General features: G+C 41.4%; 2 non-coding genes across 2 annotated transcripts; both read left to right on the top strand.

Moving 5' to 3' along the window:
- The first annotated feature begins 1,044 nt into the window (after positions 1-1,044).
- TRNAM-CAU (transfer RNA methionine (anticodon CAU)) lies at positions 1,045-1,117 on the top strand. The gene has a single exon. It is a non-coding gene; the product is annotated as a tRNA-Met (tRNA).
- A 6,742-nt stretch (positions 1,118-7,859) lies between these two features.
- On the top strand, positions 7,860-7,932 carry TRNAM-CAU (transfer RNA methionine (anticodon CAU)). The gene has a single exon. It is a non-coding gene; the product is annotated as a tRNA-Met (tRNA).
- Positions 7,933-12,891: the final 4,959 nt, after the last annotated feature.

Here is a 12,891-nt window from a genome sequence, read left to right as displayed (position 1 = left end):
AACTGATTTTGCCACCATCTTGGCTAGAGAGTCACAGCTCTTTTCCATTCAGTAGCAAAACATCACCAATTGATGGAAGGGGAGCTCCAATGACAAACAGGGATAAAGGCTTGTTGAGTCCCTTAACACCCAGGAATTAAAAGTGAGAGATATGAATGGTTTGAGATATGACATCAAATAAGCTTTTGTGCAAATAAATATCCAAAAAACCTGGTGGTCTGCATTTTTGGCTGCAAAGAGCAGTTCCAACCTAAACTGATTCTGTCTGCAAGGCACGTGTTGGCTTTGGAATGTGGACACTAGTCCCCAAAAAAAAGTCTCTCCCATAGCAGGAATCGAACCAGTCAACCAGGAATACTAACTAAGTCTTTCTCCACATGGTGTAAGCAGTACAGTAAACAGCAAGACAGGTGTAAAAAAAAAAAAAAAAAAAAAAAAAAAAGAGTGTTTTGCTTTGAATACAAAACATCAACATTACAAGAGCTGAAACACGCTACATGGTCAAGGTTTTTGGCACGTCAGTTGAATAATTTGAAGATCATGAGTTTTTTGCTCACACGTGGCATCCTCCTTTTCTCAAGAGATTTTGTCACTAACTCTGAACTTTCCAATTCAGTTCTAAACTGTTTCTGATTAGAAAGAACATGGGAGCCCTAATGACAGACAGGACACATGGCTTGTTGAGTCCCTTGACACTTTTGTGTAAAACTGTGTAGTTGAAAAAGGCTTAAGCTATGAAACAAAAGGAAATCTTTTGCAAAAGTCATAATGCATCGCCAATGTTAAGTATTTTTGTTGCAAAGTGAAAATCTACCAGAAACATTTTTGATTGAAAAACACGTGTCAGTCTTTGAATGGTGGCAGTAGCTAAGATAAAGATGCATTCCCATACCGGGAGTCGAACCCAGGCCACCTGGGTGAGAGCCAGGAATCCTAACCGCTAGACCATATGGGAAAAGATGCACTAATGTCTCAGTGACATTATGAAAAAAAAAAGTTTTCTGCTATGCACAATAAACTTCTGCAGATCTGCAGGTACAGCTTGCCTCGTTAGCGCAGTAGGTAGCGCGTCAGTCTCATAATCTGAAGGTCGTGAGTTCGAGCCTCACACGGGGCACTGTTCCCTCCTTTTCTCGAGAGATTTTGTCACCAACTTAGAACTTTTCCATTCAATTCTACAACTTTTTCCATTAGAAAGGAAATGGGAATCCAAATAACTTACCGGACCCATGAGTTGTTGAGTCCCTTGACACTTTAGTGTAAAAAGGGGTGGTTGAGAATGAGTTGAGCTACGAATCCAAATTGAATCTTGTGTGAAGGGTCAGAATGAAGTGCCAAAACGCGGGCGTTCAGCATTTTTGCCTGAAAAACACAAATCCTACTTGAAATACGTTTGACTAAAAAACACGCGTCAGTTTTTGAATGTTGGCAGCGGTGCAGAAAAAGATGTGTTCCCATACCAGTAGTCGAACTCGGGCCGCCTGGGTGAAAACCAGGAATCCTAACCGCTAGACCATATGGGAGAAGATGTACTGCCAGCTCACTTACAATATGAAAAAAAAGAGGTGTACTGCTTTGCACAAGCAACTTCCGCAGATTATTACGTGCATTTTGCCTCGTTAGCGCAGCAGGTAGCGCGTCAGTCTCGTAATCTGAAGGTCATGAGTTCGATTCTCACATGGGGCACTGGTACCATGTTTCCTTAACTGATTTTGCCACCATCTTGGCTAGAGAGTCACAGCTCTTTTCCATTCAGTAGCAAAACATCACCAATTGATGGAAGGGGAGCTCCAATGACAAACAGGGATAAAGGCTTGTTGAGTCCCTTAACACCCAGGAATTAAAAGTGAGAGATATGAATGGTTTGAGATATGACATCAAATAAGCTTTTGCGCAAATAAATATCCAAAAAACCTGGTGGTCTGCATTTTTGGCTGCAAAGAGCAGTTCCAACCTAAACTGATTCTGTCTGCAAGGCACGTGTTGGCTTTGGAATGTGGACACTAGTCCCCAAAAAAAAGTCTCTCCCATAGCAGGAATCGAACCAGTCAACCAGGAATACTAACTAAGTCTTTCTCCACATGGTGTAAGCAGTACAGTAAACAGCAAGACAGGTGTAAAAAAAAAAAAAAAAAAAAAAAAAAAAGAGTGTTTTGCTTTGAATACAAAACATCAACATTACAAGAGCTGAAACACGCTACATGGTCAAGGTTTTTGGCACGTCAGTTGAATAATTTGAAGATCATGAGTTTTTTGCTCACACGTGGCATCCTCCTTTTCTCAAGAGATTTTGTCACTAACTCTGAACTTTCCAATTCAGTTCTAAACTGTTTCCGATTAGAAAGAACATGGGAGCCCTAATGACAGACAGGACACATGGCTTGTTGAGTCCCTTGACACTTTTGTGTAAAACTGTGTAGGTGAAAAAGGCTTAAGCTATGAAACAAAAGGAAATCTTTTGCAAAAGTCATAATGCATCGCCAATGTTAAGTATTTTTGTTGCAAAGTGAAAATCTACCAGAAACATTTTTGATTGAAAAACACGTGTCAGTCTTTGAATGGTGGCAGTAGCTAAGATAAAGATGCATTCCCATACCGGGAGTCGAACCCAGGCCACCTGGGTGAGAGCCAGGAATCCTAACCGCTAGACCATATGGGAAAAGATGCACTAATGTCTCAGTGACATTATGAAAAAAAAAAGTTTTCTGCTATGCACAATAAACTTCTGCAGATCTGCAGGTACAGCTTGCCTCGTTAGCGCAGTAGGTAGCGCGTCAGTCTCATAATCTGAAGGTCGTGAATTTGAGCCTCACACGGGGCACTGTTCCCTCCTTTTCTCGAGAGATTTTGTCACCAACTTAGAACTTTTCCATTCAATTCTACAACTTTTTCCATTAGAAAGGAAATGGGAATCCAAATAACTTACCGGACCCATGAGTTGTTGAGTCCCTTGACACTTTAGTGTAAAAAGGGGTGGTTGAGAATGAGTTGAGCTACGAATCCAAATTGAATCTTGTGTGAAGGGTCAGAATGAAGTGCCAAAACGCGGGCGTTCAGCATTTTTGCCTGAAAAAAACAAATCCTACTTGAAATACGTTTGACTAAAAAACACGCGTCAGTTTTTGAATGTTGGCAGCGGTGCAGAAAAAGATGTGTTCCCATACCAGTAGTCGAACTCGGGCCGCCTGGGTGAAAACCAGGAATCCTAACCGCTAGACCATATGGGAGAAGATGTACTGCCAGCTCACTTACAATATGAAAAAAAAGAGGTGTACTGCTTTGCACAAGCAACTTCCGCAGATTATTACGTGCATTTTGCCTCGTTAGCGCAGCAGGTAGCGCGTCAGTCTCGTAATCTGAAGGTCATGAGTTCGATTCTCACATGGGGCACTGGTACCATGTTTCCTTAACTGATTTTGCCACCATCTTGGCTAGAGAGTCACAGCTCTTTTCCATTCAGTAGCAAAACATCACCAATTGATGGAAGGGGAGCTCCAATGACAAACAGGGATAAAGGCTTGTTGAGTCCCTTAACACCCAGGAATTAAAAGTGAGAGATATGAATGGTTTGAGATATGACATCAAATAAGCTTTTGCGCAAATAAATATCCAAAAAACCTGGTGGTCTGCATTTTTGGCTGCAAAGAGCAGTTCCAACCTAAACTGATTCTGTCTGCAAGGCACGTGTTGGCTTTGGAATGTGGACACTAGTCCCCAAAAAAAAGTCTCTCCCATAGCAGGAATCGAACCAGTCAACCAGGAATACTAACTAAGTCTTTCTCCACATGGTGTAAGCAGTACAGTAAACAGCAAGACAGGTGTAAAAAAAAAAAAAAAAAAAAAAAAAAAAGAGTGTTTTGCTTTGAATACAAAACATCAACATTACAAGAGCTGAAACACGCTACATGGTCAAGGTTTTTGGCACGTCAGTTGAATAATTTGAAGATCATGAGTTTTTTGCTCACACGTGGCATCCTCCTTTTCTCAAGAGATTTTGTCACTAACTCTGAACTTTCCAATTCAGTTCTAAACTGTTTCCGATTAGAAAGAACATGGGAGCCCTAATGACAGACAGGACACATGGCTTGTTGAGTCCCTTGACACTTTTGTGTAAAACTGTGTAGGTGAAAAAGGCTTAAGCTATGAAACAAAAGGAAATCTTTTGCAAAAGTCATAATGCATCGCCAATGTTAAGTATTTTTGTTGCAAAGTGAAAATCTACCAGAAACATTTTTGATTGAAAAACACGTGTCAGTCTTTGAATGGTGGCAGTAGCTAAGATAAAGATGCATTCCCATACCGGGAGTCGAACCCAGGCCACCTGGGTGAGAGCCAGGAATCCTAACCGCTAGACCATATGGGAAAAGATGCACTAATGTCTCAGTGACATTATGAAAAAAAAAAGTTTTCTGCTATGCACAATAAACTTCTGCAGATCTGCAGGTACAGCTTGCCTCGTTAGCGCAGTAGGTAGCGCGTCAGTCTCATAATCTGAAGGTCGTGAATTTGAGCCTCACACGGGGCACTGTTCCCTCCTTTTCTCGAGAGATTTTGTCACCAACTTAGAACTTTTCCATTCAATTCTACAACTTTTTCCATTAGAAAGGAAATGGGAATCCAAATAACTTACCGGACCCATGAGTTGTTGAGTCCCTTGACACTTTAGTGTAAAAAGGGGTGGTTGAGAATGAGTTGAGCTACGAATCCAAATTGAATCTTGTGTGAAGGGTCAGAATGAAGTGCCAAAACGCGGGCGTTCAGCATTTTTGCCTGAAAAAAACAAATCCTACTTGAAATACGTTTGACTAAAAAACACGCGTCAGTTTTTGAATGTTGGCAGCGGTGCAGAAAAAGATGTGTTCCCATACCAGTAGTCGAACTCGGGCCGCCTGGGTGAAAACCAGGAATCCTAACCGCTAGACCATATGGGAGAAGATGTACTGCCAGCTCACTTACAATATGAAAAAAAAGAGGTGTACTGCTTTGCACAAGCAACTTCCGCAGATTATTACGTGCATTTTGCCTCGTTAGCGCAGCAGGTAGCGCGTCAGTCTCGTAATCTGAAGGTCATGAGTTCGATTCTCACATGGGGCACTGGTACCATGTTTCCTTAACTGATTTTGCCACCATCTTGGCTAGAGAGTCACAGCTCTTTTCCATTCAGTAGCAAAACATCACCAATTGATGGAAGGGGAGCTCCAATGACAAACAGGGATAAAGGCTTGTTGAGTCCCTTAACACCCAGGAATTAAAAGTGAGAGATATGAATGGTTTGAGATATGACATCAAATAAGCTTTTGTGCAAATAAATATCCAAAAAACCTGGTGGTCTGCATTTTTGGCTGCAAAGAGCAGTTCCAACCTAAACTGATTCTGTCTGCAAGGCACGTGTTGGCTTTGGAATGTGGACACTAGTCCCCAAAAAAAAGTCTCTCCCATAGCAGGAATCGAACCAGTCAACCAGGAATACTAACTAAGTCTTTCTCCACATGGTGTAAGCAGTACAGTAAACAGCAAGACAGGTGTAAAAAAAAAAAAAAAAAAAAAAAAAAAGAGTGTTTTGCTTTGAATACAAAACATCAACATTACAAGAGCTGAAACACGCTACATGGTCAAGGTTTTTGGCACGTCAGTTGAATAATTTGAAGATCATGAGTTTTTTGCTCACACGTGGCATCCTCCTTTTCTCAAGAGATTTTGTCACTAACTCTGAACTTTCCAATTCAGTTCTAAACTGTTTCCGATTAGAAAGAACATGGGAGCCCTAATGACAGACAGGACACATGGCTTGTTGAGTCCCTTGACACTTTTGTGTAAAACTGTGTAGGTGAAAAAGGCTTAAGCTATGAAACAAAAGGAAATCTTTTGCAAAAGTCATAATGCATCGCCAATGTTAAGTATTTTTGTTGCAAAGTGAAAATCTACCAGAAACATTTTTGATTGAAAAACACGTGTCAGTCTTTGAATGGTGGCAGTAGCTAAGATAAAGATGCATTCCCATACCGGGAGTCGAACCCAGGCCACCTGGGTGAGAGCCAGGAATCCTAACCGCTAGACCATATGGGAAAAGATGCACTAATGTCTCAGTGACATTATGAAAAAAAAAAGTTTTCTGCTATGCACAATAAACTTCTGCAGATCTGCAGGTACAGCTTGCCTCGTTAGCGCAGTAGGTAGCGCGTCAGTCTCATAATCTGAAGGTCGTGAATTTGAGCCTCACACGGGGCACTGTTCCCTCCTTTTCTCGAGAGATTTTGTCACCAACTTAGAACTTTTCCATTCAATTCTACAACTTTTTCCATTAGAAAGGAAATGGGAATCCAAATAACTTACCGGACCCATGAGTTGTTGAGTCCCTTGACACTTTAGTGTAAAAAGGGGTGGTTGAGAATGAGTTGAGCTACGAATCCAAATTGAATCTTGTGTGAAGGGTCAGAATGAAGTGCCAAAACGCGGGCGTTCAGCATTTTTGCCTGAAAAACACAAATCCTACTTGAAATACGTTTGACTAAAAAACACGCGTCAGTTTTTGAATGTTGGCAGCGGTGCAGAAAAAGATGTGTTCCCATACCAGTAGTCGAACTCGGGCCGCCTGGGTGAAAACCAGGAATCCTAACCGCTAGACCATATGGGAGAAGATGTACTGCCAGCTCACTTACAATATGAAAAAAAAGAGGTGTACTGCTTTGCACAAGCAACTTCCGCAGATTATTACGTGCATTTTGCCTCGTTAGCGCAGCAGGTAGCGCGTCAGTCTCGTAATCTGAAGGTCATGAGTTCGATTCTCACATGGGGCACTGGTACCATGTTTCCTTAACTGATTTTGCCACCATCTTGGCTAGAGAGTCACAGCTCTTTTCCATTCAGTAGCAAAACATCACCAATTGATGGAAGGGGAGCTCCAATGACAAACAGGGATAAAGGCTTGTTGAGTCCCTTAACACCCAGGAATTAAAAGTGAGAGATATGAATGGTTTGAGATATGACATCAAATAAGCTTTTGTGCAAATAAATATCCAAAAAACCTGGTGGTCTGCATTTTTGGCTGCAAAGAGCAGTTCCAACCTAAACTGATTCTGTCTGCAAGGCACGTGTTGGCTTTGGAATGTGGACACTAGTCCCCAAAAAAAAGTCTCTCCCATAGCAGGAATCGAACCAGTCAACCAGGAATACTAACTAAGTCTTTCTCCACATGGTGTAAGCAGTACAGTAAACAGCAAGACAGGTGTAAAAAAAAAAAAAAAAAAAAAAAAAAAAGAGTGTTTTGCTTTGAATACAAAACATCAACATTACAAGAGCTGAAACACGCTACATGGTCAAGGTTTTTGGCACGTCAGTTGAATAATTTGAAGATCATGAGTTTTTTGCTCACACGTGGCATCCTCCTTTTCTCAAGAGATTTTGTCACTAACTCTGAACTTTCCAATTCAGTTCTAAACTGTTTCTGATTAGAAAGAACATGGGAGCCCTAATGACAGACAGGACACATGGCTTGTTGAGTCCCTTGACACTTTTGTGTAAAACTGTGTAGTTGAAAAAGGCTTAAGCTATGAAACAAAAGGAAATCTTTTGCAAAAGTCATAATGCATCGCCAATGTTAAGTATTTTTGTTGCAAAGTGAAAATCTACCAGAAACATTTTTGATTGAAAAACACGTGTCAGTCTTTGAATGGTGGCAGTAGCTAAGATAAAGATGCATTCCCATACCGGGAGTCGAACCCAGGCCACCTGGGTGAGAGCCAGGAATCCTAACCGCTAGACCATATGGGAAAAGATGCACTAATGTCTCAGTGACATTATGAAAAAAAAAAGTTTTCTGCTATGCACAATAAACTTCTGCAGATCTGCAGGTACAGCTTGCCTCGTTAGCGCAGTAGGTAGCGCGTCAGTCTCATAATCTGAAGGTCGTGAGTTCGAGCCTCACACGGGGCACTGTTCCCTCCTTTTCTCGAGAGATTTTGTCACCAACTTAGAACTTTTCCATTCAATTCTACAACTTTTTCCATTAGAAAGGAAATGGGAATCCAAATAACTTACCGGACCCATGAGTTGTTGAGTCCCTTGACACTTTAGTGTAAAAAGGGGTGGTTGAGAATGAGTTGAGCTACGAATCCAAATTGAATCTTGTGTGAAGGGTCAGAATGAAGTGCCAAAACGCGGGCGTTCAGCATTTTTGCCTGAAAAACACAAATCCTACTTGAAATACGTTTGACTAAAAAACACGCGTCAGTTTTTGAATGTTGGCAGCGGTGCAGAAAAAGATGTGTTCCCATACCAGTAGTCGAACTCGGGCCGCCTGGGTGAAAACCAGGAATCCTAACCGCTAGACCATATGGGAGAAGATGTACTGCCAGCTCACTTACAATATGAAAAAAAAGAGGTGTACTGCTTTGCACAAGCAACTTCCGCAGATTATTACGTGCATTTTGCCTCGTTAGCGCAGCAGGTAGCGCGTCAGTCTCGTAATCTGAAGGTCATGAGTTCGATTCTCACATGGGGCACTGGTACCATGTTTCCTTAACTGATTTTGCCACCATCTTGGCTAGAGAGTCACAGCTCTTTTCCATTCAGTAGCAAAACATCACCAATTGATGGAAGGGGAGCTCCAATGACAAACAGGGATAAAGGCTTGTTGAGTCCCTTAACACCCAGGAATTAAAAGTGAGAGATATGAATGGTTTGAGATATGACATCAAATAAGCTTTTGTGCAAATAAATATCCAAAAAACCTGGTGGTCTGCATTTTTGGCTGCAAAGAGCAGTTCCAACCTAAACTGATTCTGTCTGCAAGGCACGTGTTGGCTTTGGAATGTGGACACTAGTCCCCAAAAAAAAGTCTCTCCCATAGCAGGAATCGAACCAGTCAACCAGGAATACTAACTAAGTCTTTCTCCACATGGTGTAAGCAGTACAGTAAACAGCAAGACAGGTGTAAAAAAAAAAAAAAAAAAAAAAAAAAAAGAGTGTTTTGCTTTGAATACAAAACATCAACATTACAAGAGCTGAAACACGCTACATGGTCAAGGTTTTTGGCACGTCAGTTGAATAATTTGAAGATCATGAGTTTTTTGCTCACACGTGGCATCCTCCTTTTCTCAAGAGATTTTGTCACTAACTCTGAACTTTCCAATTCAGTTCTAAACTGTTTCCGATTAGAAAGAACATGGGAGCCCTAATGACAGACAGGACACATGGCTTGTTGAGTCCCTTGACACTTTTGTGTAAAACTGTGTAGGTGAAAAAGGCTTAAGCTATGAAACAAAAGGAAATCTTTTGCAAAAGTCATAATGCATCGCCAATGTTAAGTATTTTTGTTGCAAAGTGAAAATCTACCAGAAACATTTTTGATTGAAAAACACGTGTCAGTCTTTGAATGGTGGCAGTAGCTAAGATAAAGATGCATTCCCATACCGGGAGTCGAACCCAGGCCACCTGGGTGAGAGCCAGGAATCCTAACCGCTAGACCATATGGGAAAAGATGCACTAATGTCTCAGTGACATTATGAAAAAAAAAAGTTTTCTGCTATGCACAATAAACTTCTGCAGATCTGCAGGTACAGCTTGCCTCGTTAGCGCAGTAGGTAGCGCGTCAGTCTCATAATCTGAAGGTCGTGAATTTGAGCCTCACACGGGGCACTGTTCCCTCCTTTTCTCGAGAGATTTTGTCACCAACTTAGAACTTTTCCATTCAATTCTACAACTTTTTCCATTAGAAAGGAAATGGGAATCCAAATAACTTACCGGACCCATGAGTTGTTGAGTCCCTTGACACTTTAGTGTAAAAAGGGGTGGTTGAGAATGAGTTGAGCTACGAATCCAAATTGAATCTTGTGTGAAGGGTCAGAATGAAGTGCCAAAACGCGGGCGTTCAGCATTTTTGCCTGAAAAAAACAAATCCTACTTGAAATACGTTTGACTAAAAAACACGCGTCAGTTTTTGAATGTTGGCAGCGGTGCAGAAAAAGATGTGTTCCCATACCAGTAGTCGAACTCGGGCCGCCTGGGTGAAAACCAGGAATCCTAACCGCTAGACCATATGGGAGAAGATGTACTGCCAGCTCACTTACAATATGAAAAAAAAGAGGTGTACTGCTTTGCACAAGCAACTTCCGCAGATTATTACGTGCATTTTGCCTCGTTAGCGCAGCAGGTAGCGCGTCAGTCTCGTAATCTGAAGGTCATGAGTTCGATTCTCACATGGGGCACTGGTACCATGTTTCCTTAACTGATTTTGCCACCATCTTGGCTAGAGAGTCACAGCTCTTTTCCATTCAGTAGCAAAACATCACCAATTGATGGAAGGGGAGCTCCAATGACAAACAGGGATAAAGGCTTGTTGAGTCCCTTAACACCCAGGAATTAAAAGTGAGAGATATGAATGGTTTGAGATATGACATCAAATAAGCTTTTGTGCAAATAAATATCCAAAAAACCTGGTGGTCTGCATTTTTGGCTGCAAAGAGCAGTTCCAACCTAAACTGATTCTGTCTGCAAGGCACGTGTTGGCTTTGGAATGTGGACACTAGTCCCCAAAAAAAAGTCTCTCCCATAGCAGGAATCGAACCAGTCAACCAGGAATACTAACTAAGTCTTTCTCCACATGGTGTAAGCAGTACAGTAAACAGCAAGACAGGTGTAAAAAAAAAAAAAAAAAAAAAAAAAAAAGAGTGTTTTGCTTTGAATACAAAACATCAACATTACAAGAGCTGAAACACGCTACATGGTCAAGGTTTTTGGCACGTCAGTTGAATAATTTGAAGATCATGAGTTTTTTGCTCACACGTGGCATCCTCCTTTTCTCAAGAGATTTTGTCACTAACTCTGAACTTTCCAATTCAGTTCTAAACTGTTTCCGATTAGAAAGAACATGGGAGCCCTAATGACAGACAGGACACATGGCTTGTTGAGTCCCTTGACACTTTTGTGTAAAACTGTGTAGGTGAAAAAGGCTTAAGCTATGAAACAAAAGGAAATCTTTTGCAAAAGTCATAATGCATCGCCAATGTTAAGTATTTTTGTTGCAAAGTGAAAATCTACCAGAAACATTTTTGATTGAAAAACACGTGTCAGTCTTTGAATGGTGGCAGTAGCTAAGATAAAGATGCATTCCCATACCGGGAGTCGAACCCAGGCCACCTGGGTGAGAGCCAGGAATCCTAACCGCTAGACCATATGGGAAAAGATGCACTAATGTCTCAGTGACATTATGAAAAAAAAAAGTTTTCTGCTATGCACAATAAACTTCTGCAGATCTGCAGGTACAGCTTGCCTCGTTAGCGCAGTAGGTAGCGCGTCAGTCTCATAATCTGAAGGTCGTGAATTTGAGCCTCACACGGGGCACTGTTCCCTCCTTTTCTCGAGAGATTTTGTCACCAACTTAGAACTTTTCCATTCAATTCTACAACTTTTTCCATTAGAAAGGAAATGGGAATCCAAATAACTTACCGGACCCATGAGTTGTTGAGTCCCTTGACACTTTAGTGTAAAAAGGGGTGGTTGAGAATGAGTTGAGCTACGAATCCAAATTGAATCTTGTGTGAAGGGTCAGAATGAAGTGCCAAAACGCGGGCGTTCAGCATTTTTGCCTGAAAAACACAAATCCTACTTGAAATACGTTTGACTAAAAAACACGCGTCAGTTTTTGAATGTTGGCAGCGGTGCAGAAAAAGATGTGTTCCCATACCAGTAGTCGAACTCGGGCCGCCTGGGTGAAAACCAGGAATCCTAACCGCTAGACCATATGGGAGAAGATGTACTGCCAGCTCACTTACAATATGAAAAAAAAGAGGTGTACTGCTTTGCACAAGCAACTTCCGCAGATTATTACGTGCATTTTGCCTCGTTAGCGCAGCAGGTAGCGCGTCAGTCTCGTAATCTGAAGGTCATGAGTTCGATTCTCACATGGGGCACTGGTACCATGTTTCCTTAACTGATTTTGCCACCATCTTGGCTAGAGAGTCACAGCTCTTTTCCATTCAGTAGCAAAACATCACCAATTGATGGAAGGGGAGCTCCAATGACAAACAGGGATAAAGGCTTGTTGAGTCCCTTAACACCCAGGAATTAAAAGTGAGAGATATGAATGGTTTGAGATATGACATCAAATAAGCTTTTGTGCAAATAAATATCCAAAAAACCTGGTGGTCTGCATTTTTGGCTGCAAAGAGCAGTTCCAACCTAAACTGATTCTGTCTGCAAGGCACGTGTTGGCTTTGGAATGTGGACACTAGTCCCCAAAAAAAAGTCTCTCCCATAGCAGGAATCGAACCAGTCAACCAGGAATACTAACTAAGTCTTTCTCCACATGGTGTAAGCAGTACAGTAAACAGCAAGACAGGTGTAAAAAAAAAAAAAAAAAAAAAAAAAAAGAGTGTTTTGCTTTGAATACAAAACATCAACATTACAAGAGCTGAAACACGCTACATGGTCAAGGTTTTTGGCACGTCAGTTGAATAATTTGAAGATCATGAGTTTTTTGCTCACACGTGGCATCCTCCTTTTCTCAAGAGATTTTGTCACTAACTCTGAACTTTCCAATTCAGTTCTAAACTGTTTCTGATTAGAAAGAACATGGGAGCCCTAATGACAGACAGGACACATGGCTTGTTGAGTCCCTTGACACTTTTGTGTAAAACTGTGTAGTTGAAAAAGGCTTAAGCTATGAAACAAAAGGAAATCTTTTGCAAAAGTCATAATGCATCGCCAATGTTAAGTATTTTTGTTGCAAAGTGAAAATCTACCAGAAACATTTTTGATTGAAAAACACGTGTCAGTCTTTGAATGGTGGCAGTAGCTAAGATAAAGATGCATTCCCATACCGGGAGTCGAACCCAGGCCACCTGGGTGAGAGCCAGGAATCCTAACCGCTAGACCATATGGGAAAAGATGCAC

This window comes from Phyllobates terribilis, unplaced genomic scaffold (genome assembly GCF_046119375.1).
Source record: "Phyllobates terribilis strain yellow unplaced genomic scaffold, ASM4611937v1 Scaffold_11__3_contigs__length_659146591, whole genome shotgun sequence".
In the NCBI taxonomy this organism is placed as follows: domain Eukaryota; kingdom Metazoa; phylum Chordata; class Amphibia; order Anura; family Dendrobatidae; genus Phyllobates; species Phyllobates terribilis.
Note: the sequence above shows the minus strand (reverse complement) of the source record. Positions and strands in the feature narration are given on the sequence as shown.